Source organism: Papaver somniferum, chromosome 5, assembly GCF_003573695.1.
Source record: "Papaver somniferum cultivar HN1 chromosome 5, ASM357369v1, whole genome shotgun sequence".
NCBI lineage: Eukaryota > Viridiplantae > Streptophyta > Magnoliopsida > Ranunculales > Papaveraceae > Papaver > Papaver somniferum.
In genome coordinates, this window is record NC_039362.1 from 94,568,407 (window position 1) to 94,592,034 (window position 23,628).

The 23,628-nt window shown below is 37.7% G+C and overlaps 1 long non-coding RNA gene across 7 annotated transcripts; it reads left to right on the forward strand.

Moving 5' to 3' along the window:
- Nucleotides 1-4,588, forward strand: LOC113282266. 7 transcript variants are annotated; one of them, XR_003326691.1, is made up of 9 exons: nt 1-736; nt 848-939; nt 1,078-1,137; nt 2,035-2,110; nt 2,232-2,427; nt 2,643-2,836; nt 3,160-3,292; nt 3,493-3,544; nt 3,647-4,588. It is a non-coding gene; the product is annotated as an uncharacterized LOC113282266 (long non-coding RNA). The 7 variants fall into 7 exon arrangements; XR_003326690.1 differs by lacking the exon at nt 2,232-2,427 and having other exon boundaries at nt 1-566; nt 659-736; XR_003326685.1 differs by lacking the exon at nt 2,232-2,427.
- Nucleotides 4,589-23,628: the final 19,040 nt, after the last annotated feature.

A 23,628-nucleotide genomic window follows, 5' to 3' on the forward strand; every position in this document is an offset into this window, starting at 1 on the left:
ACAATTCCTGACGAAGGTGTATATGTTCGTCTCTCTGAAGAATAGATATGAGAAGAAGATAGGTTAATTCTAGGCTTTGTTCTTTTAATCCTTATTGAGAAACCTAGCCCTAATCTTTTTCTCCTCTTTTCTCTTTAACCTTGCGTCGATCTCAAACTCCGTAAAGAAGTAGTTGTTTCAAGGAGGATTAATCAATAGCTGGTTCTAATGGGGATTGTCGAATCCAGAATCTGATGTATCTGACCGTAATAGTGTTGAGAAATCTGTTTACTTCTTCATCGAAATTTCAGATGAAACTGAAGAGGGAATCAGAGCGGAAATTGATATGGGTTTGTCGAGATAAGGGTTATTGAGAACTGATATTGATGATTAAGTCAAAATAATTGAAAATTTTCAGAATCTAAGGTTTGATTTTGGGAAGAGCAGCTGAGGCTGTGTCTGAATCGGTAAGAATGAGAATGGGTTAACTGAAGATGGGGGTTTGAGAGTTCTTGGATGATGATAAGAGTTGGGTTGAGCTCGATTTTCAACCAGATGAAGAAATCAATCGAGAAAAAATATTCCATGTTCAAATATTTCTCTATTTTTTTCCCTATCAATTTCAATTGAATTTCGATTTCAGAATTACTTATACATTCAAAATTCATGTGTTTTATAGGTTTGTCGTGGTGAAGATACCATTATTATTATGCATCTTCGAAGGTTTTTGATGGTTATTGATGTCTAATAGACAAAGGTAATCTTCTCTGCAATTCAATTCTGTAACATACTACTCAATATCGACACATTATTATGCATAATCTTATTGACAATTCTGTAACATACTACTCAATTCTGTAACATGCAGGCACAGTTGGCCGATTAGTAAAACATTGTTGGATGCAAGCCTATGGAGTAAATTTAACGAGATGGCGGGGTTATTGTTTATGATATGTTAAGGTAATAATACTACTTATCTTTTGGCATTACTCAATGTTGAAAATTCTCTAGGACTGTAGAAAGTTATTGTTTTGCTTGACAACATAGGTAAATACCTATTGTTCATATTACTTTTGTTCTTTGTTGTTGAATATTTAGGGGGTGATTTAAGATGTGAAGTCGAATAAGAAAGGAGATGAAGAGGATTACCAGAAAAAGGTAAACATAAACATATTGAAATCCTATTATTCTATCGCTAGAGTTTTCTTTGTTTCTCTTGATTTTCATCGTTTTATATTGATGTTTTCCGCATATTTTAGTTGTAATGTTATAGAATCAGTTGTATTACTTCACAGTCCCAAACTAAAATCTTAATCTAAACCAGATTTCCTTATTAAAATTTCCAGGTTAAGCTTCCTCCACTCTGGATTCTCTCCTCTAAACCTCATACGAACCTAGATGATAATTCCAATGGAACTTCTTAATCGAAACCCTCGAATTCAAATTCAAGAGCCTACTAACCGCTCAAAACATACGGAAGGGGAGGTTACTGCCATTGAATTGGCAGCGAGAGAAAGTAAGCTTAAAAGAGAAAATAAGTCAGTGAAGAAACCCCTTAACCTTATTCTCTCTTTTATTCTAATCTAGGGTAAATTCTGAGGGGTAGTAAGGAAAGAATCAGGTCATTAGTAGAGGGCAGTAAAGAAAACCATTAATCAAAAAGGGAAAATAAACTTGCTGCTACATTTATGTCTAGAAAGTAGATTTACATTGTCTAGAAAGAAACTGTTGATTGATTAATTATCAGGTGTAAGTTTTGCAAAAGGTACCTCAAGGAGCTTATCAGGTTATGAGTGATCCAACAGAAAGAGAAGCTTATGATGGGAATGTGAAGTATTGTATGTCTACGTACCTTAAAAGAATTTCCATCTGTATATAATTTAAAATATGAGTGGTGTTTCTATCTTACTGTTGTGCATATATCCACCATTTATAAAAATTATGCATGTCCCAGTATTTGGACTGCGATGGAAAAGCGTTGAAACAGGTGCCATTTTATTATATTTGGATAACAGAGTTTTATCTCAATGTTGCTCATATTCTTCCCTTTAACAGTAATCAGTGTTCCATCATTTTCGCCTCCAGTTTATCTTGCGTCCAAGCACAAATTGATCATTAGTATCAAACAGAGGTAATTTTCACTAATTTTCCCATGTTAGAATTTGCATTGAATGTTAATAATAATTTTATTGGTTAAGTTTTCTTCATGTCCAGTTTTCCCATGTTAACTGTGATGTCACTTCAAATGGCAGTCAAAGCGAAATATTTACCATCTGCTATATAAATGTTAACCATATCTGGGGAGATAACAAAGTTTGATAACCACATCGGCATTTATAAGTTTATTCAAGACCTGCACTTTTTTGTTCCCAGTGGTGACAATGAGAATGAACTTAAATTAGCCACTAAATTTCGAGTATTCCGTAATGTAGTTGCACTCCTTCTCAGGTATCGAGACCGACCCTCATCTTTTAGGTACATCTCTTTTGATTCGTTGATTTGGTGCTGAATGCTAAGATTAAACGTGATAGTAAATAGACAATCTGCTTGGCCCATTGTCTCAGGAACAATCTAGATAAAGCAATCGAAATCTTGATGTTACCTTTTTATGCATACCCTTCATCCTCAACAAGAAGTATAACAAAAATTCATCTCTTTTGTAGGGATTGATGGGTGATTTGACAACCATTAAAGTGACCATAATCATTTGATGAAGATGAATTTTCAAGCAAACCTGTTATATGTACAGAAACTGAATGCCGCTCAATTAGTTCCACAATAAACGCTTCAGCTGGATATCGGTGCCGGAGAGGGCTCAGTTGGACGTGTTTATCAATATCAATTTAATGACGAGAAGGTATATTTATCTCCTTGGTTCAGAAGATGGTCTCCCGGTCTTCTTACTGTTGATATTCTCTTCTTAGTCATGCCAATAGAATATGACTATAGATAGTTTTCCAGATAATACGCTGGTGCTTCCAACCAGTGTAGAACGAACCTGTTATCTATCTGGGTAAACCTTTCATTGTGGTCTAACTGCATAATTTTTATGAATCTTTTGAATCTAATAATTTTCCGCTTGCATACTTATGTGTTCATGTAAGAAGTGCCTCTTTTTTGATTTTTCTGTGTACTTGAATACAAAGAGCATATGTTTCATGTAAGTAGTTTTGGTGGCAGCCAAAAATTATGCAATTGGCGAATGTGTCAAATTTGTTTGCATTAAAATGCAAGAGCATGGGTAAATAATGCAGGCATTTGTAGTAGTCGAGGATCGACCAAGCGTTCTCAAAAAGAAGGAAACACAATAAAGGTAAGCTATGGTAGATTCTCAAAATATCGGGCGCCTTCTTATTCTTCCTCTTGCAGTTATAACTATGATAGAATATCTCAGCAAGAAGAATAAGGGTGGGATAGGTTAGCAATATTTTGAATCGTATGAGTTGGATAGTTGGTTCATGTGAACATCCACAGAGAGATGTCAGTAATGCAGTTGACAATCTTATTAAACAGGTATCTTGCGATAATTGGAGAATAACGATATAGCTAAAAGTAATGATGCCAGGTTGGCCTATGATAGACACATTTTTGTGTCTAAATTGTACTCAATGTCTCTATTGTTAGTGCTCGATTTTTGTACTAATTTTGATGCTTTGTGTGTTTGTAGGTGTTTTTGGAGAAATACACTTGTGTGGAAAAAGTTGCTCAAAAAGTGCTATTTGGACTCCCGAAGAAAAGTACTAAAGGTACCCTCAATTTGGATAAGGGGCACCACAGTTGGGCACCTGCTATTCGCACCCCCAATTTGGTTAGGGGGACACCATCTTCTACCTTTCAAATCTGTTTTTGGCGGGAAAATCTGATTTCAAAGAACCAGAATTAGGTTTGGCAGTTTTGACGAGAATGAAGGAGACTCAACGACTGGGAATTGTTGGGATGACTTGAATGGTGGTAACAGGCGTGGTATGGTCGATTTCGTCAGCTATATTTGGCTAGATTCTCGGTGAGAAGAAAACAGGGGAGTGCGTAGTTGAGAAGAGTTTTTCACGGGATTGCACGTGTTTTCTGTGCATGGCGTAAGATGGATGTGTGTTTAACTACTTCTGGGACGTGTTTCAGACTAATTGGAGTGTGTCAGATGTGCAAAGACGCGTGATGATTCAAAACAGGGAAGAAATCTTCGTATCTTGCATGGGAATATTTTTTATTAACTGCCGGGAATTATTTGGAGTTATGAGAACATATTCTCGGTCGGAATGGGTATATATAGGCTGCTAGCACCACATAGATAGGGTGTCGAGTTTTACCAAACTCGGTTTCTGTTGCTGCTGCTTATGAACATGAAGAACACGAAGAACGGACCTGCACCAGCAGTCGTTTTTCTACAGTAATAATGACTCACACCTGTGCGTCGTATATCATGCAGACTTATTTGCTACAGCGTTTGCAACACAGCTGCATCAGTATTATTTTGTCACTGAGGGTCGTAGTTCTCTGGTTTTTAACAAATATAATTGTTACAAACCCGGTTTTATTGTATTTCTCATATTCTCATCATTTGTAAACCATTTTTGAGCATCAATGAAATTCTTTGAGAGGTTTTCCAACATGATGAGCGGCTAATTCTCTCGTAACCAAGGCAATGGATGAAGCTATTCACACATGAACAATGGGTAACTATTTCATTTTCTCTAATATTTAATTATAATTCACTCAATCACTGCTTTTGCAGAGTTCTTAAAAGTTTACATAATTTTATTCATTAGTTGTGATTCAATTAGATAGGTTATGCCTTGGTTAGATAATCTATGCTTAAGGGATACAATTAATTTTTGAGAATATGTTTGATTATTTGTGGATTAAGAAATAAAGGATTAAAAGGATAATTAGAGTTATGAAATATTTGACATCATTCATGTGTAATAGTGGATTCTAGTGTCTTGGTTACCTCTCGCCCACTTTGTTAATATTTTTGTATATAATTTTATTAAATCTTTAAATTTAATCTTCACAAGTCCGAGAGTTTGAACCTCATTACTACAACATCATCAAAAACAAAATCATTTTGGCGCCGCCGACGCGGATTTGTGCTTCGGTAGAATTTTTAGGTTTTTTTTTTATTTCATTTGTTCTTTTTACGTTTCTTTGAGTGTGTCTTTGTATTACAGGTTTGAAGTTGGATACTAAAGACTTGGAATCAAAGCTTAATGCCAAAAGACAAGGAAAAAGACAAAGCAAAAAAAAAAAAATAGCGAAAGAAAAATTAAAAAAAAAGAGAGAATTTATTTTATTTTTTTAGAGACCTTCCATTTTTTGTAATTATTTTTTTTTATTTCTTTTCTTTTGCACTTTATTTGGACTTTGGACTTGGACAATTATTTTTTTTTAAAACCCTAAGGAAGTGTACATTAAATATAAAACTGTTTGCAGGGAAGGACGACGATTACAATATCGTCTCGTCCCCTCGGGTTCGCACATGACATAGGAGTCGTGGCCCGAGTCGACTTTAACGGTTCTTCGCCCGTCTGGTACGGGAGGTAAGCTTTCGAAACACCCGCGAATCCCCTGTCAGCGGGTTTATTGTATGCCTTAAGGTGAATATATGTTGAGGATTTGAATACGGTTGTTTTAATTTCCTAGTAAAGGGCAAGGCCTGGCCAAATTAAGATAAGGACTCGGATTTCATCACCGTTTCCTTCTTGCCCGCCTTAGGAAAACGAAACCAAACGCGAACCTAAGCTTAAAATTTTGACTAGAACGAGACCTATAGGGTAACGAGCTTAATAGGAAAGTCGTTCGAAAAATATTGGTTACTCTTTTGAGCATACTTTGAAGTTCATGATGGTTTCTGCGAGTTGAATGCGTGACTGCGCCGCCTTATAATACCGGTGAGACCTTGGGTATCAAAGCTCCTCGCAGCTTCCCTCGTCTCAATTCAACTTACTTAAACTCGGATTGATTCCAAAGAGGTTTGCTCAGATTGTAACGAATTCCTTTTCGAAAGATTAGAAGCTGGTCTAGAAACAATCTAAGTGGAGCCATCATGCTTGTTGTTTGCTAGATTTTATAGGTTTGATTTGGTCGAGTCAGCCTTGTTTGTGATTTGTAGAATTCCCTTGCGGTTAGGATGTCGAACTGGTATTATAATAGCCAATACAATGAGTATCCGACTGAGCAGCTTGGACATTATCCTTTTTATGACCATAGTGTGAATAGTGATTGGGAACGCGAAACTTTTGAAGGTTATGGTCCATACCATTGTGAGCCCAATTACTATCCATATACCCACAGGTCATACGAGCAAAACAATCCTTCTATTTCTCTAGAAGAGTCTCTCAAGAGTTTCAATGAGTCAACACGGAAGTTATTTATGAAAGAGACTTATAATATTCTTCTCCCAGAAGAGTCCGTAGAGCGGTCAACTAAGATATCTCTAGAAGAGACCCTCAAGCAATTTACTGAGAATACAAATAGGATTGTGGAAAAACTTGCTCAGGGTAGTCTTAATTTCCAGTGTAGTTTTCTCAATACCACCCTCGAAAATAAGGATAGTTTTTATTCACATAATCAAGATGACGAGGGTAGAATTGGTAACACTAATTGTTTTGATGAGGTTCGAACTTTTTCATGTTTTTATAATGAGGACTGTGATGAGGATAGTATTGATAAAGAATCTGAAATATATAGGCATAGTGATGAGGAATCTGTTACTCCCAATGACCCCTTTAATGATAATATTATTTCTAGTTCAAATACAAATAAATTTAATAATTATTCACCTATTCAAAAGGACGAGGATTTGACTAGAGATACCCCCGTTTTAGACGATGTAGTATTTCCTGTTTACAAAGCCGATAATAATTTAGAGGAAAGAGTTTACCCTGAGAATACTGTTTTAGAATCTAGCGATTTAGAAACACTAGTCTTAGAAGATGATAAACTCGTAGAGATGAGTGAGGATGAACCAGACTTAGAAGAATCAATTGACCATTTTCAGGAATCTGATGACCTAGAAATTAGGGAAGTTGTGACTAGTCTTTCTAGAGACACAGAAAACTCTAAGTTTGGGGGTGATTATCATTCTCCGTGTGCTTTAACTCTTAGAAAGTACCCTCCTGTAGGACTTGACATTTGTGCCTCAACCATCTTACAAGATTATCTTCATACACGTTTTCCCGAACCTAATGATGTCCAGAAAGAAGCTCAGTTGTTAGAAACCCATCCTCTGGTTGATGTGGTTAACCCAGGCTATGATACCAAGATTGACTTTGTTTTCCCACCAAAAACTTTTCTTCCAATTGTGGGAACTTTTGATTTTCAATGTGTCGAATATTTAGTTGTGAGACTAAACCTAAATGCTTTAGGAAATTAGAATCAACATTTTCTTAAGAATGACTACTACCCTCATGTGGTCAATTTTGTAAGTCAAACTGATTGACTTAGAGGATCCTCAATTATTTAGGTTTTATTATGTGCTTCTAAATTTTTTTTGAGTTTTTACAGACTCTAGGACCTAATAATTCGGATCTCACTTTTGAGGAGTTGCAGCCTAAAGAAATATATTTAGACCCTTTTATAGAACCTGAACCACAATTAGATGTAGTTGTCTTAATCAGGAAACTAGGTAAGGGCATGCTAGTCTTGTTCATTTTCTTGGTTTACTGCAGTTTCCTTTGGTCAGCTCTATTTGGTTTTGAAGACCCGCAGTTATTCCGGCTACTGTTATACGGTTCGAGTTGACTAATCCTTTCCTAAGTCTGGCTGAAGACTTTAAACTTAGCACTTCTTGGGAGGTAACCCATGCTCATGCAACATGGTAATATCTTTCCTTAACTCTTTTTCTTCAAGTGGTAACAGTTTCTCCTTGTTCATGCTTTTAATTTTATCTTTAGAACATCGAGGACAATGTTAGATTTAAGTTTGGGGGTGGGGAAGAACTTTTTAGTTGCACTTTTGAAACTTCTAGCGTCACATGGTATCCGGTTAGCTAAGTTTACATACTTTTCTCACCGAAAAGATAGAAATTGGAATGCTAGGGATAACAACCTTGAGACATTAGAGAAAAAGACATTGAGATCCTTGAAATTCAGGAGAGAACTTGTTCCTTTTAGAGGGTAACCGTGATGGACCTAACCATACATGATGGAAAGGCAAGTAGGTCAGGAAATGCCAGAAAGACAAAGCAACCTCACAATGTAGTCTTAGTTACTGGATTGCGACTCTCTCTCAGTAGAAACTTATCATCATCAACAAGCGGAGCGACATCAAAATCTATGAAGAAAGTTGAAGACGTTTTAGGTTTAGAAGCAACAATAGAAAAGAATGATTCAAAAATCAAAGTTGAAGTTATAAGAGCAAATGATATAAGTTGTTAGAATCCATGATACCAAGACATCACAAGTTGCGAAGATCCAAGTTTTGAAAGTCCTTCTCTCATGGCCATGTAAATTGTTGTCTTGTAATTTTTGTTTCAAAAAAAAAAAAAAAAAAAAAAAAAAAGAAAAAAAAATGAAAAATGAAAAAAATCATCGTTACGTTTTGTTCAATAAGGCCAAAGGGAAGTAGAAATTTATAAGTCAAGCAAGAAATCGAAGAGAAGAGTTAATTGTCAAGGTTCTATGAGGTTCGATAGTTTATCATCAACAGTTGAAGACCGAAGAAGACGTTGTTTCTACTGAGCACTATGAGAGAGTCGAAGAAAGATACATTTGGTTGCTTTGTTAGTCCGCTTTCAATCTGGCACAAGATCTTTCTAGCACTGGTTTAACTCATCACACGTAATTAGTCCAGCTGTGTAGCAGATGTCCCTCTCATCTTTATCTCTCTCCTAATCTTATCCAGCTGTAAAGCAGCGGACGCATCTTACAATGTTTATCTAGCTGTGTAGCGGATATCTCTTTATCTAGCAGTGTTGCGGATGTGTCTCCCTTTTCTTCAGTCAGCTTTAGAGCTGACACCTTTAATTTCTCTGGCATTCTAGTTACTTGGAGATAGGTTGAGAATATGTATGTCCTCATAGCTCTTTGGATACTTGTGACCAATTAGAAGTAATGGTTTTGTGGGCACACCTCTGGTAAACCCTCCCGAGATTAACTCGGTTTTATTTTTTTAGTTTTGCTCGAGGACTAGCAAACAATAAGTTTGGGGTATTTGATAGACACATTTTTGTGTCTAAATTGTACTCAATGTCTCTATTGTTAGTGCTCGATTTTTGTACTAATTTTGATGCTTTGTGTGTTTGTAGGTGTTTTTGGAGAAATACACTTGTGTGGAAAAAGTTGCTCAAAAAGTGCTATTTGGACTCCCGGAGAAAAGTACTAAAGGCACCCTCAATTTGGATAAGGGGCACCTCAGTTGGGCACCTGCTATTCGCACCCCCAGTTTGGTTAGGGGGACACCATCTTTTACCTTTCAAATCTGTTTTTGGCGGGAAAATCTGATTTCAAAGAACCAGAATTAGGTTTGGCAGTTTGGACGAGAATGAAGGAGACTCAACGACTGGGAATTGTTGGGATGACTTGAATGGTGGTAACAGGCGTGGTATGGTCGATTTCGTCAGCTATATTTGGCTAGATTCTCGGTGAGAAGAAAACAGGGGAGTGCGTAGTTGAGAAGAGTTTTTCACGGGATTGTACGTGTTTTCTGTGCATGGCGTAAGATGGATGTGTGTTTAACTACTTCTGGGACGTGTTTCAGACTAATTGGAGTGTGTCAGATGTGCATTCAAAACAGGGAAGAAATCTCCGTATCTTGCATGGGAATATTTTTTATTAACTGCCGGGAATTATTTGGAGTTATGAGAACATATTCTCGGTCAGAATGGGTATATATAGGCTGCTAGCACCACATAGAGAGGGTGTCGAGTCTGGGGGGGGGGGAGAGCCAGAGAAGAAGAAATTCGAGTTTTCCCAAACTCGGTTTCTGCTGCTGCTGATGAACATGAAGAACACGAAGAACGGATCTGCACCAGCAGTCGTTTTTCTACAGTAATAACGACTCACACCTGTGCGTCGTACATCAGGCAGACTTATTTGCTACAGCGTTGCGACACAGCTGCAGCAATATTATTTTGTCACTGAGGGTCGTAGTTCTCTGGTTTGTAACAAATATAATTTTTACAAACCCGGTTTTATTATATTTCTCATATTCTCATCATTTGTAAACCATTTTTGAGCATCAATGAAATTCTTTGAGAGGTTTTCCAACATGATGAGCGGCTAATTCTCTCGTAACCAAGGCAATGGATGAAGCTATTCACACATGAACAATGGGTAACTATTTCATTTTCTCTAATATTTAATTATAATTCACTCAATCACTGCTTTTGCGGAGTTCTTAAAAGTTTACATAATTTTCTTCATTAGTTGTGATTCAATTAGATAGGTTATGCTTTGGTTAGATAATCTATGCTTAAGGGATACAATTAATTTTTGAGAATATGTTTGATTATTTGTGGATTAAGAAATAAAGGATTAAAAGGATAATTAGAGTTATGAAATACTTGACATCATTCATGTGTAATAGTGGATTCTAGTGTCTTGGTTACCTCTCACCCACTTTGTTAATATTTTTGTATATAATTTTATTAAATCTTTAAATTTAATCTTCACAAGTCCGAGAGTTTGAACCTCATTACTACAACATCATCAAAAACAAAATCAGCCTACAGATGGTTGGTATCATCCTGGTCATTTTGGTTCTTTGTCGGGCTCAATGGTTTGTTGACAGACAAACAACATTTCATGCAATTACATCAACCACTGAGGAAGCAACGTTAGTGGTTAGGTTTCTCTTCTTGAAGTTGATTAGAATATGAAAGGATTCAGATTTTATGTATCATTCAGATTTTATGTATCATATTCTATATACGGGGTATATGTTGTATTTTATAGAGGAGATCCGCTAGACAATTCATGAGAAAATCTCATGAAATGGAAATTTTCTATGGATTTTTTTTGTTTCCCTCTATATTCCAGATATAAAGTTATTAACCTTCTTAAAGTTTATCCCAGTGTAGGATGTTAATCTCAAAAAGAGACAAAAAGAGACCTAAACTTGAGACAAGAGGCCTAAGACCATGACACTAGAAAAATCACAAAAAGAGACTAAACTTGAGAGTGTTTATGTGCAGATGTTAATATTTATACGATCTCCATTTGTCTTTGTTCATTCTTCCTAATATAATCAGATTTCTTAATGAAACTTAATTTCCCAGACTCCCGACTAAAAACAACTAACCTTAATGATAATTTTCAAAATAATATAAGGTTCATAGACCGCGGCTACCATGACATGAATACCTAAACAGCTTGACCGGCTGACTAAATTTGATCAGGCTAGCAAGACACCATGATCTTCCTTATAGGTTTCACCCTCTAGATTTCAACCTAATCACCACGCCTAATTTTAAAGTGGTGGCTATATTTAACTCTAAAAATTCTAATCCACGACCGGGGCCGGCCAGATATTACCCCCTCTTTCTGAATTTTTCCACTTCATAGCGATCCTTTTCCTCTTCTCTTCTCTGAAATCACTTCCAAATACAAATTTTTATAATTTCTGTTTGATTTCTGAATCTATTAGTTTCAAATGGTTCGATTATTATTATTTTCAGCAGTATTTCCCGCTTTTGAATTTCGTATATGATATCTAGGGATTTTGATTCTTTGTTTTAGGGTTTTTGAATTTCGCTTATGGAGTTTCTGTTATTTATGGGTTCTATTAAGATTATGTTGAAATTTAAGATATTGGGTTTATGAAAAGTTTCAGGAGATGATGTTCCTCCTCCTCCACCATTTGCAACTGTAATTTTAACTGCAACATCGGCCCCACTTCTATTTGATTCCTTTCGAAGTAACTCAGTTACATTTTTTTTTTGCTACCAGGAATTAGATGGTTAGAAATTTCTGCTTCTTAGATATTTTGGTTTGTTTTTTCAATTTTAAGTTGAATCTGGATGTGGATATAAGCTTCTTTGTTTGTAATAGTATGAAGTGGCAATCCAATGGTGCAAGTGACTTCAATTGAGCTATTCGGTGCACCTGTTTATCATCTACAATTCTTATATGTTTGCATCCGTAAGCTTCTCATTTTATCTTATTAGCTTTATCCATTTGACAGGTATCAGAAGCCTTTGGGAGAAGAAACTGAAGTTCAATTATTGTTCCCACCGGAAGTGCATGTGATGAAGGGTGGGGTGGGGTAACCTGCAAGGTTTTTACGGTACCCGGTACCCAATCAGGTAGTTCGTCTAAGTTCTTCCCAACGATGTTCTATGCATTCTCCATTCATGTAACTACTAGCTAAATCTGATGTATATAAAATGTATTCATTCGGCTTTTACAGGAGATGTGTTATGAGTGCGGAAAAGGAAAAGATACCACTTGAACAAACTGAACTTTGTTAGTTTTTGTCTATTTGATGTTTGTTTCCCTAGCACACAAGTACAGTTAGACACATAGTATATATACTAATTGAATTCAGTTATAAAATTTAAACAGGCATAATCCAGTTTTAATTGATATAACATCTGTGAATTATATGTGTTTCAGAGATCCTGTATAATACATTGTTATGCTTCCCTCTACGAAAGTTGGGTGGTGCAGCTCGATAAATGTCTCGATCTTCCAGTTTGGTAAGGATCCTATTTTCGAATATGTATTAGAGTCATTTAATGGAGTATGAGATTTCTCTGATTTATATGTTCCTGCATTACAAAACAAGTACAACATCTAACTGCATGGATGGTTCTCTATTAAGCTTTTTAGTGGTATGAATTTGTTAGGCTTTTACTTTTGTTGTTCTTTTTGCAATATCTAGCATGGTTGATGGAAGGTAGGAACTATATTCTATTCAAGAGAATGATGGAATCGATCATGCTTGCAAAATAAGGCATAACTTGGTTGTTAATCTTTGTTGAGATCACATCATGTCGTTGAAAAATTGAATTTCATATCGCTTAATCAATTGAAAAAAAAAGGTGTTTACATATGGTGTTGTTATTGGCTCAATGTATGATTTTAACCAACTCATTTGTTGTTTTCTTTCTATTTGGATCACTTTCCCCGACTGGAAAAAATGTGACAATAACCTTACTAACTGTTTGCATCATTAATCTATAATGAAAAAAATAAGATGGCGAATTAAGTTGAGTTGAGTCTTATTAGCTTCGTCCTTAATAGATCCTGTAAAATCGGAAGTAGAGCAAGTAATTTCATTCCTTAAACAGTACGAATACTTAATTGGTATCGGTTAAGATGAGCAAGTAATTCTATTCCTTAAGCAGCTCAATGTATTGAGGTAATGATACTTAGTCCAATAACACTTGGTATCTTTTTGAATTTCAAAGTTAATCCCAAGTAGGGTGAGGGATACAATAAAAAGAGTTTGTACGGTAGAGTTACTTCTCATTTTAATTTATAAACTACGTTTAGTCTTTTTTTTCCTGCCCAATGGGAAATGGTACACAATTTATAAACAATACTGTAGATGGTGGATTTTCGACAAAGGATAAAATTGTAAACTCATAATTATACGAAGCTCTGATTCAGCAATCAGACGTGAGTATCGAGACACGGCTCTCTCATCGAATTCTCAACGGAGAGTACTTTGTCTCAGAGTACATGTAGAATGTAGTCTCACGACTGGACAACGGAATATCTCATGAATACTGAATACTTTCAGTGATTATTTCTATATAGTATCACGAGATGGACGGCTCCTAGACAGCTTGCTCTGATAGTATAGAGCGATAACGTCTTCAGGAACAAATAACGAGTTTACCCTGACTATATAAAGGATATGACTTACCGACAAGCTCATATCGGGATAATTAATGCTCCTAGACAACTTTCTCTGCTAGTATATAGCCACAAAGTTAATTATTCCTAATTGCTCCTATTCCATGGTCGAATCCACGACTGGTCCCATGGAATGGCAATAAACAATTGTTCTGATTCTATGATCGAATCCACTGCTTGGTCCCATGGAATGGAAACAACTGGTGGACGTGTGCATCAATGGCATGCTCCCGGTCTACAGGGCCTTGCTAGAAAACCTTCGATTCTAGACTTTCTGAGAGCTTCACGAAGCTGCGAAGAGGTCGGCAACCACTGCACCCCTTCTGTTTGAAAGAGCAAAGTCTACAAAGACTAAGGATTCGAAAGACACTCGAGGAAGCAGGCGTTTGATCAACAAGCAATACAACCTGCAACCTTCAACAAATGCCGTCGCGGAAGGGAGTAAGCGAAAAGCAGAACCACAGCACAAGCAGACTTCCTCCACCCCTTCAAAGGCACACAAGAAGGAGAATTCAAAAATCCCTCCTCAACATACGGAAGATCCAGATGCACTTGATTGTCCCTGTTCAATGGAAGAAGTTAATGAACTACTCGATGCCTGGATTCAGGATGGTGCAATCAGATTACCTTATGTCAAGAAGGAACCAACTGAAGAGGCCATGGAAAATCCTCGGTATTGCCGTTTCAATAGATACGTCAGCCATCCCACAAGTGATTGCAAAATTTTGAAGCGCATATTCAAGGAAAAGGTCGAATCAGGAGAGCTCAACCTGGGACTGAGGGAGTGCACAAAAAACCCCTCCTAGTCAGAACTTTTACCATCTCTGAACCTCCTGTCAAGGAAGCGGTACAATCTCTGATCGAACATGTCTGCGAGTTGTTGTATATTTCGAAAGCTTAAAGGAAAGACATGTTTGCTGCACTGAACCACATCGTGTCCGGAAAACGTCTGTTGATCCAAGAAACCACCACTGAATCTTCAGGCATAACAAGGAAATGTATGACTAGGGTATGCTCACCATAGTGCATATTAAAGGAAATGAGTTCAAAAGGGCGTTTGTCGATGTTGGCACCGCTGTCAACATCATCCCTTTGAAAACTCTCAGAGCTGCCGGTATTACTCGACAGGAAGCCACCCACGCTCCCATAGCAATTAGGGACCACGAAGGAACCTCCAGAGACGCATATGGCTTCATCACTCTCAAAGTTACGGAAAGATTGATCTGCTCTGATACCAAGTTTTTCATAATCCGGGAAGACCCTGGGTACGACATAGTCCTTGGAAGAACTTGGATTCATGCCGCAAGGATGAAGATGCCTTCAACACATCCTGTCATCGACAAGGATTTCGAGTCGGAAGAAGAAGCAGAGGACACACCACCGTTTGAGCATCTGGAAGAAGTAAAAACTCTGATGGGGCTTACGCAAGAACTTGGAGAAAATCCGCACACCTGTGTCAGAAGGTTTCGAGCCCAGGCAAGTATTATTCCTCCTCTTGCTCCAATATTACCAATGTTCAAATACGCTACTATGGTCCAGGGACTTCTCCCCATGAACAATTTAGCAGTCATCAAAATCTACGAGTGGGTAACTTCACCTCAGCAATATTACACTCAGTGGTTGGGTTCAGAACTTCTTCAAATCAGTCACTCCATCGAGAGGTTTATTGCTGAAAACTTGGATAAGCATGATCAACACCATGCTGGATACTCTCTTCCGCGCGAGTGTCCATATGGGCCACAATCGTGGAATTCCATCAAACAGGGAATCCCGAATCAGCGGAAGATATTCAAGGCACGATCGACCAAGCCTAACAAGTTTCATGAAGGGGACCTGGTTCTCAAAGCAGTTCAGCGCGGTCTTCATTCTATAAGGAACTCCAATTGGGAAGGACCATTCATGGTCGCTGAGTCCGTGGCCGGAGGATACTACAAATTGACCAACACAAATGGCAGAACCCTACCAGTAATTCACGAAAATTGGCTCAAGGCGTTTATCTGAAATTATTGGACATTTAAGGTATTGGGCGTTTGAAGCATTCATGGCGTTGGGATTTAACATTTAGGATTTTCTTTCATTTGTATTTCAATTCCTCCAAAACTTTTGCAATACTTGCAATCGGTATTTGAATTCAGCAATTTATCAAAATTCAGTTCATATTTCGTAAAAGAAAATATCTATCAAATCTACAAGAAAATCCTTAACCATCAGTCAATCCAAAACCATCTAAATATCAAAACCCAAGTATAAACCTCACATCTCTCAGAAGTTCAGAAGTTCAAGAGATCATCAAGAAAAGGATTTCGCTCATCAGCATCCTTCAAGATTTGCAAAGCCGCCCTCTCCTTGTTCAACTCCTCGGTCAGCTTGGCAATCTTGTCCTCCTTCTCCTTCACAGCATCATTGGGAAAGGGTATGTTCTTCTCACATGAATCCTTGATAACGTTTATTTGCTTACGAAGCCATTTCACGTTGAGGCCAAGTCTTTCTGAATTCTCCAAGTTAAACTCTCAATCAAAGAGTATATCTGGAGTCATGGTATTCTTGGGTCTCATATGCATATCACTCACGACACGCAATATAACACCTACTTGCATGGTTAAATCATAAGCACGCCCATGGTTCCTGTCAATGATCATGTGGCCAAACTTCTTCCACATCGTCTCATACAAGCGTGCATATCCAATGGGAACGCTGAATCCACCGACCAGTTCATGATACTGGAGTGAAGTGTTAAAGGGAGGATCGAAAGCAACCCCTGCAGTTGGATATTCATACACTATTATACGGTTCTCAGTCACTGGAGCGGCTTCCACGACCAAAGCAACAGTTCCTTCGGTATTCTCCGCTGCTATCTCGGTTTCTTCTATCACTGAGGCAACAACCATCTGGTTTTCCATAACATCAGCAGCGACCTTCTCATGGCCTCGAAGGGCAGGGATGGCTGTCTCTTCATCAATAACTTCGGAAGGGTTAGAGTTGTCATCATTGGCTCCAGTATCCTCAACTTCGGTATCTAGCACCTAATACGAAGATTACATGAGGTTAGAGTCACGAAGACAAAGGAGATTATAAAACACAGTATACCAGCAAGGAAATATCATCAAAGTTTACTACATTCAAGACACGAGCAAATAACATGAAATCCATGAAAACACATTTTACGATGAGTCCGTCTGAAGAAACTAAACTCTGCCCTGTACTAAGAGACGAACTGGGAGCAATCTACAAGGAATATTAGGATGGTTCATATTCCATTCTCTTTGTATGTATGTCCTCTATGACATGTCAAAATTTCATGACAATCCGATGAACGAGCGAGTAGATGTGGTCAAAATATCAAGTGATGCGCAATCTGAAAAAGTTCTGGAAGTCTCCTGGAAGTTTACTATTTCGCCTTTTTCAGGCTCTGAACGTGCTCAAAACTTAAAAATCTTCTTAATTAAAGCTTGGAAATTTTCCGGGCTTGAATTTGCACATGCAGATCATCAAAATCCGACTCCGGACGAAGATTCTACAGCGTTTTTACTAAAAGCTGGGTTCTGAATTTTCTGACGACGAAATTCGTCTAAGTTTTCATATATTCACATGGGTTCTCATTCATTCATTCACAAGTCAGAACTTTTATATTTCTATGAAGAATATATAGGATATATACTTACTTGAGGAGCCTCCAAAGTGTCCAAGGGGTTGGAATTGTCCACATCAACGACAAGATGAACATCACTTCCATCCGGCTCTGAATCTTGGGAATTACCTCCATTCCCATTCCCAGAGGATGATTGAGTTCCAGAATTCTCCATCTCCATGACGACATCCTCATGTACACGTCCTTTACAATCAATATTTTCATCTATGAAGCACCACATTTGAACATGTGAAGAAATACTTACAGTTTCTTCGTCACTCAAATCAGCGATTGCTTGTTCAGTAGCAGAAAATTGAAGACCTTCAAGACTTGATGGAGTAAAATTCTGCAACAAAATTAACAACATTTGCTTCATGATTCTAATGTTAATATCAATGAAAGTCACGGTGAGAAATATTGGGAACTCACCAAAGAACGAACTGGGGACTTCACGGTATTAGAAAGGTACTTCAGTCTTGGTCGACCAGAGATCATCTCAGCAGACGGAGGAATATTCACTAGAGGCTGACTAACTGTAACGAATTCATGCAACCTCTCAAATTGTTGATGTCAGAATTCTATATAACCTGGGGTTACATACGTAAATCTATCATAACCAGGAAACCAGTAACTACTCCCTTCCACGTGAGTGTGATCTAAACGAGACGCAAGCTGATCAACTGATGGTTTCCTTCTCCGGGTAGTTGGAACACATTGATCCATACCAATTTGTCGAGCCGCCTATCAATGTTGTATTCTTCTACGGCCCACTCTCCATGCATAACGGATAGCAAGTGACTAGGAGTACAACTCAACATGAAGGATCTCTCACCATCATTCGGGTTAGCACCAGATTTCAGAGTCGTACTCTCTCCAGTATTGAAAGTCGTTGTTTGAGAAATATAATCAGGAACCGACACCCACGGACGAAAGTCGAACTCCTATTCTTCATCCAACACATCAATGAGGCGTGCTTTAGACCGAGGATGCTTTGTAGACCAACGCATGATTCGGGCATTATCTTTCTTGGTGAAGATGTGACGGGCATCAGTATTTGGTCCTTACAGGATATTACGTGGGATAGGCGCATAATTCTTGAAGTTCTCCCACATCAAAGCTTGAAGAAACATCGTGTTAACATAACACTTAATCTTCATGAAGCCATTCGACACGCTGGAATCTAACACCAAGGAGTCTAAGTTAGAATACAAGGAACCCATGAATAAGATACCTATTGGGAGTTTCTCACCTTGAGCCATCTTAATAGCAAAGGGGATTACGAAAGGCTTCAAAAAATGTCCACTGTCTTCGAATATGTCTCTGGATAACCATAAGCATAAGAAAGCGGCAGTAGTAACATACCGGTGATGGGACTATCAGAAACTTCATCTCTTGGACACCAACGTGTCAACCAATGGGAATAACAACCTTTACTACCAGACACCTTTTTCACTTCTTCCATCGCAGCTGTCAGAGTGTCAAAAACCACTTTTTCCTCATCCGAAAGACCTCCAGAGAAATTACCTGTAATCGGGAGGTGCATCAAAGCAGCCACATCTTATAAGGTAACAGTAAATTCTCCCCATCTACATATGAAGGTGTGAGTGGGAATACACCAACGAGCCAGCAAAGACATGATACTTTTCACATCATGATTAATAGACAAGTCTCCAGAAGCTTGTATAGCTCTCGTCACTTGTGCCTGGTTGAGCATAGCCCTGACATGAGGGAAACCCAACATATGCCTCGCCCATCCAGATTTTTTTTCCAAAGGGAGTCGAGAAAGCTTAAACTCTATGGTCGATGCAAGGAAAATCCCTCGTTCGAGACAAAGCCAAATTACCATCTTCGGGGTCACCAATTTCTTCTGAGTCACAGTCCTAGGGTTGATCAGAAGACGATATACTGGGGACTTGAGATATGCTTCAGCTCCTTTTGGATCCTCCTCAAAGAATGCGACGTCTATATTCGGAATGTTCTTCACGCCAGTGGCATCCTCCTCTTATTCACCAATGAAGGTATCGTCCGTGCATGCATCATCCCTGGAGATGTCATCATCAGTATGCGATTCGTCCCTTGAAGTATCGTTGGCTGGGGAATTGGTCATTTTGATAAAACAACTGCAAAGTCCACATTACATTCTACTTCAGTATGATGTCCAGACACGAATCAAGGAAATACGGCAAAAATGGTAACTCTTAACTCTTACCTTTTATACTTCCACTAACAATAGTGATAGTAATGCTAGAGTTAACACCTCAAAATCGTTCGTCTCTTCGAAAAACTGCAAAAAAACGAACGAAACTTTATTAATTTCCAAAACTGATTTTTCATAATATCATGGACACAATTTTCATGATGTGAACATTCACACAACTAACCTATGAAGTTCATAACAATATAATATTCCATCATAAATATATTGTCTATCTTTGAAGAATCCTCAAAACCCATGTTTTGATTTTTCGAAAAAACAGCAATTAATGCAACTTGCATACATAAATTCTCAAGGATTTTATCTAACGAAAACAAACTCATGCAAATAAAATATATCATCATATTTTACACAATATATGTCACGGCTTCATATATATATATATATATATATATATATATAAACTATTTTTCCTTCTTATCGTCATTATTTATCTTTAAAACGAAGGTTTATTTCAAAAAATATTGTAAAAACTCACATCTCATACATATGATAAAGTTTTGTATTTACATGAAAGCTCATAAGCAAAATTTTATCACTGGACACAAGTTCATCATACATATTTTCCTTCGTGTCATCGTTATTTGTCTTTAAAACGAAGGATTATTTCGATTTCATGAAAATTCACTTCTTTTATGATAGAACCTTGGTACACATGAAAGCTCATAAACTAAGTTTTATCACTGAACCTAGGTTCATACACTAAAAAAAAATCTCTCCTAAATCAGGGATTATAATTAGTTTGCAAAACTAACGATCGAACGAACATACGTTTTCAAAAACGAGGGTTTTCATAAAACTCACACTAATATACACACATGTATATAACTTCATCATGATCAAAACATGAACAACTCATGAAGGTCACAACATAAAAAAAAAAAAAAAAAACGCACCTGGTCGGCCTTAATTTGGCCGACTGCACCGGCGCTGATCGGCGGAGAACTTCTCCTGCTCCTGTTGATGTGAAGGTGGCGGAGGGGTGATGGAAGCACTAGTCGTGGAAATAAAAAAAAAATATTAATCCCTTTTATATCAATTTTATTTCCAAAACCTAATTTTCTAAGGATTTCCTTATTGGGCCCGACCCGCGAATCCTAACCGACCACGGACTCGTCGTCCAAACCAGCGGTTCAACACCAATTTATGCTCATCAAACAACGCTCCAATCATGACATTGAAGCCTTCATAAAGTCGTGGTTTCCTCATGCTCTCTAAATCCGGTAACGTCTCAACTTACGACTAAGTTCAATTACTGGTGTTATTATTTATGGCCGGAAAATCACCATTTAATGCTGACTGAGGAAAACAACTTTCCTCAGTAAGCAGGAGACTTAATGTAGATGGTGGATTTTCGACAAAGTCTAAAATTGTAAACTCATAATTATACGAAGCTCTGATTCAGCAATCAGACGTGAGTATCGAGACACGGCTCTCTCATCGAATTCTCAACGGAGAGTACTTTCTCTCAGAGTACATGTAGATATGTAGTCTCACGACTGGACAACGGCATATATCATGAATACTGAATACTTTCAGTGATTATTTCTATATAGTATCACGAGATGGACGGCTCCTAGACAGCTTGCTCTGCTAGTATAGAACGATAATGTCTTCAGGAACAAACAACGAGTTTACCCTGACTATATAAAGGATATGACTTACCGACAAGCTCATATCGGGATAATTAATGCTCATAGACATCTTGCTCTGCTAGTATAGGGCCACAAAGTTAATTATTCCTAATTGCTCATATTCCATGGTCGAATCCATGACTGGTCCCATGGAATGGCAATAAACAATTGTTCTGATTCTATGATCGAATCCACAGCTTGATCTCATAGAATAGCAATAACTATATTATCTCATTACTCCGATTTCATGATCGAATCCACAACTGGTCTCATAAATGGTAATAGATAAATCTTAATTACTCTGATTCTATGGTCGAATTTACGATCCCATGGAATGGTAATGCCCACTTTATTATTCTGAATTCGTAGTCGAATCCTCAACTGATCCTATGAATTAATAATAAACATCTTATTGCTCAGTTTTGTGAATTATTCTCCACCGAATTCCACAATTAGTAATAAATAATCAACAACCGGGAGTCTGAGCTACCTCTAAGTAAGCCCGGATTCAAATGGTGAAGGTGTATTCAACGACGATACACTAACAGTCACCACACGAACGAGTATTTCAAAAATACAACGAAACGATGAGCCTATGCAAAATAGAGAAGAACATAATAAATAATTAAAAATATTGACCAGGGTGCTGGGAGCACGGACACACGACCGACCGACCGTGTCGTGGTCAATCCCACGCCAGTTTTATATTTTTAATGCATTTTTATTATTTTCCATGATTTGATGAAAATTCTCTCATTTTATCAAATCTCCTTCGTCTCGAGGAAACTCCTCGGTTTCATGGTACTTCCATAAATCCATAAAAAATAATATAACATTAAGAAAAGGAGTGTGGGGCGTGACCATTGGCCAACTGGCCATGCCTTGGTCCCAACCGACCCCACACCTCACGGTTTCTTATTATTTTATTATTATTATTATTATTATTTCTCTAATTTCATGAAAAAACTCCTTGATTTCATGGTATTTTGCACAAATCATCAAATAATAATAAAATAAAATAAATTATGAAAACTTGTGGGACCGGGCCTTGGCCGGCCGGCCATGCCCTAGCCGGTCCCACACGCCCCTTTGTTTTATTATTTTGTTATTAGTTTTCCTTGAATTCATCAAATTCCTTGATTTCATGGTATTTCTCTCAAATTAGGAAAAATTCCCTCAAATCATCAAAAATACCTAAAAATATTAAAAAATTATGAAAACTCATGGGACCGGGCCCAAGCCGGCCGGCCATGCCTTCCATGGTCCCACACGCCCTTGTTTTGTTATTTTAATATTTTTTGCTTCCTTGAACTCATGAAAACTCCTTCAATTCATGGAAACTCCCTAAATTCATCAAATTTCTCAAAATTCATGAATTTTTCATAAAATCATCAAAAATATTATAAAATTAAGGAAAATGCACCAGGGGACCGTGGTCACGACCGTCCGACCATGCCTTGACCATGGAGGTCCCACGCCTCCTCATTCCTTATTTTATAATTATTTTTCATCATCTCATGGTGTTTTCCTCAGTTTCGTCGAAACCCTAATTTTGGCATTTTTTCTCGAATGGATGCTCAATTGCACGTCAGAAAATATCAAAATTCTCAGGACTGAGACGCGGACGCCTTGGGGACACGATCACGCTATCTTGACCGACCAAGATTGGCTCTTTGGCTCACGGAAGCCGATCCCATCAATTTTCACCGTTTTGACCTAATTTGCACAATTGCTCGTATTAGGTCCAAAACTCTTCCAAACACTTTGGATTTTCATGAAGTGATCGTCAGGCGGTCACGTGACAACCCAGGGCCGGTTTCATGACTCCATGGTCGGTCCCTCGTCTCGTCATAATTAATTAGGTTTTCTCACCTAAGGCTCATACGAGCATTTTTGAATAAATGATTAAGCCAACATTTAATCATTCTTCCACCAAAAAATCGTCAACTCTTCAGGAGTTCTTCGTATTTGCTCACGTGAGCATATGGACACTATATGGTTGATCCACGGTCCCATGTAGTCGCTCCCTCCTTCGTCCCATGGTTAAACTTCTGACGAACCATGAATTGATCATCAATTGATCAAATTAGGGTTTCTGAATCCAAGGATCATCATTCCAGATTCCAACCTTAATAATTTTACGACAGCCTCATGGTCCTTAATTTTATTAATTATGATCGGTTCGACGACCAGTATTCTAATTAATATTTTTGGTATGCTGCCAATAATCCATCAGATGAGCAACACATGCTCAGACGATCAAATATTCAACAATTCATGACATGAGCAACACTTTCTCAGATGATAAATATTTTCTCAAACCAAGGCATATTAGTTCAACAATCAATATTCAACGATCCATCGAATGAGCAA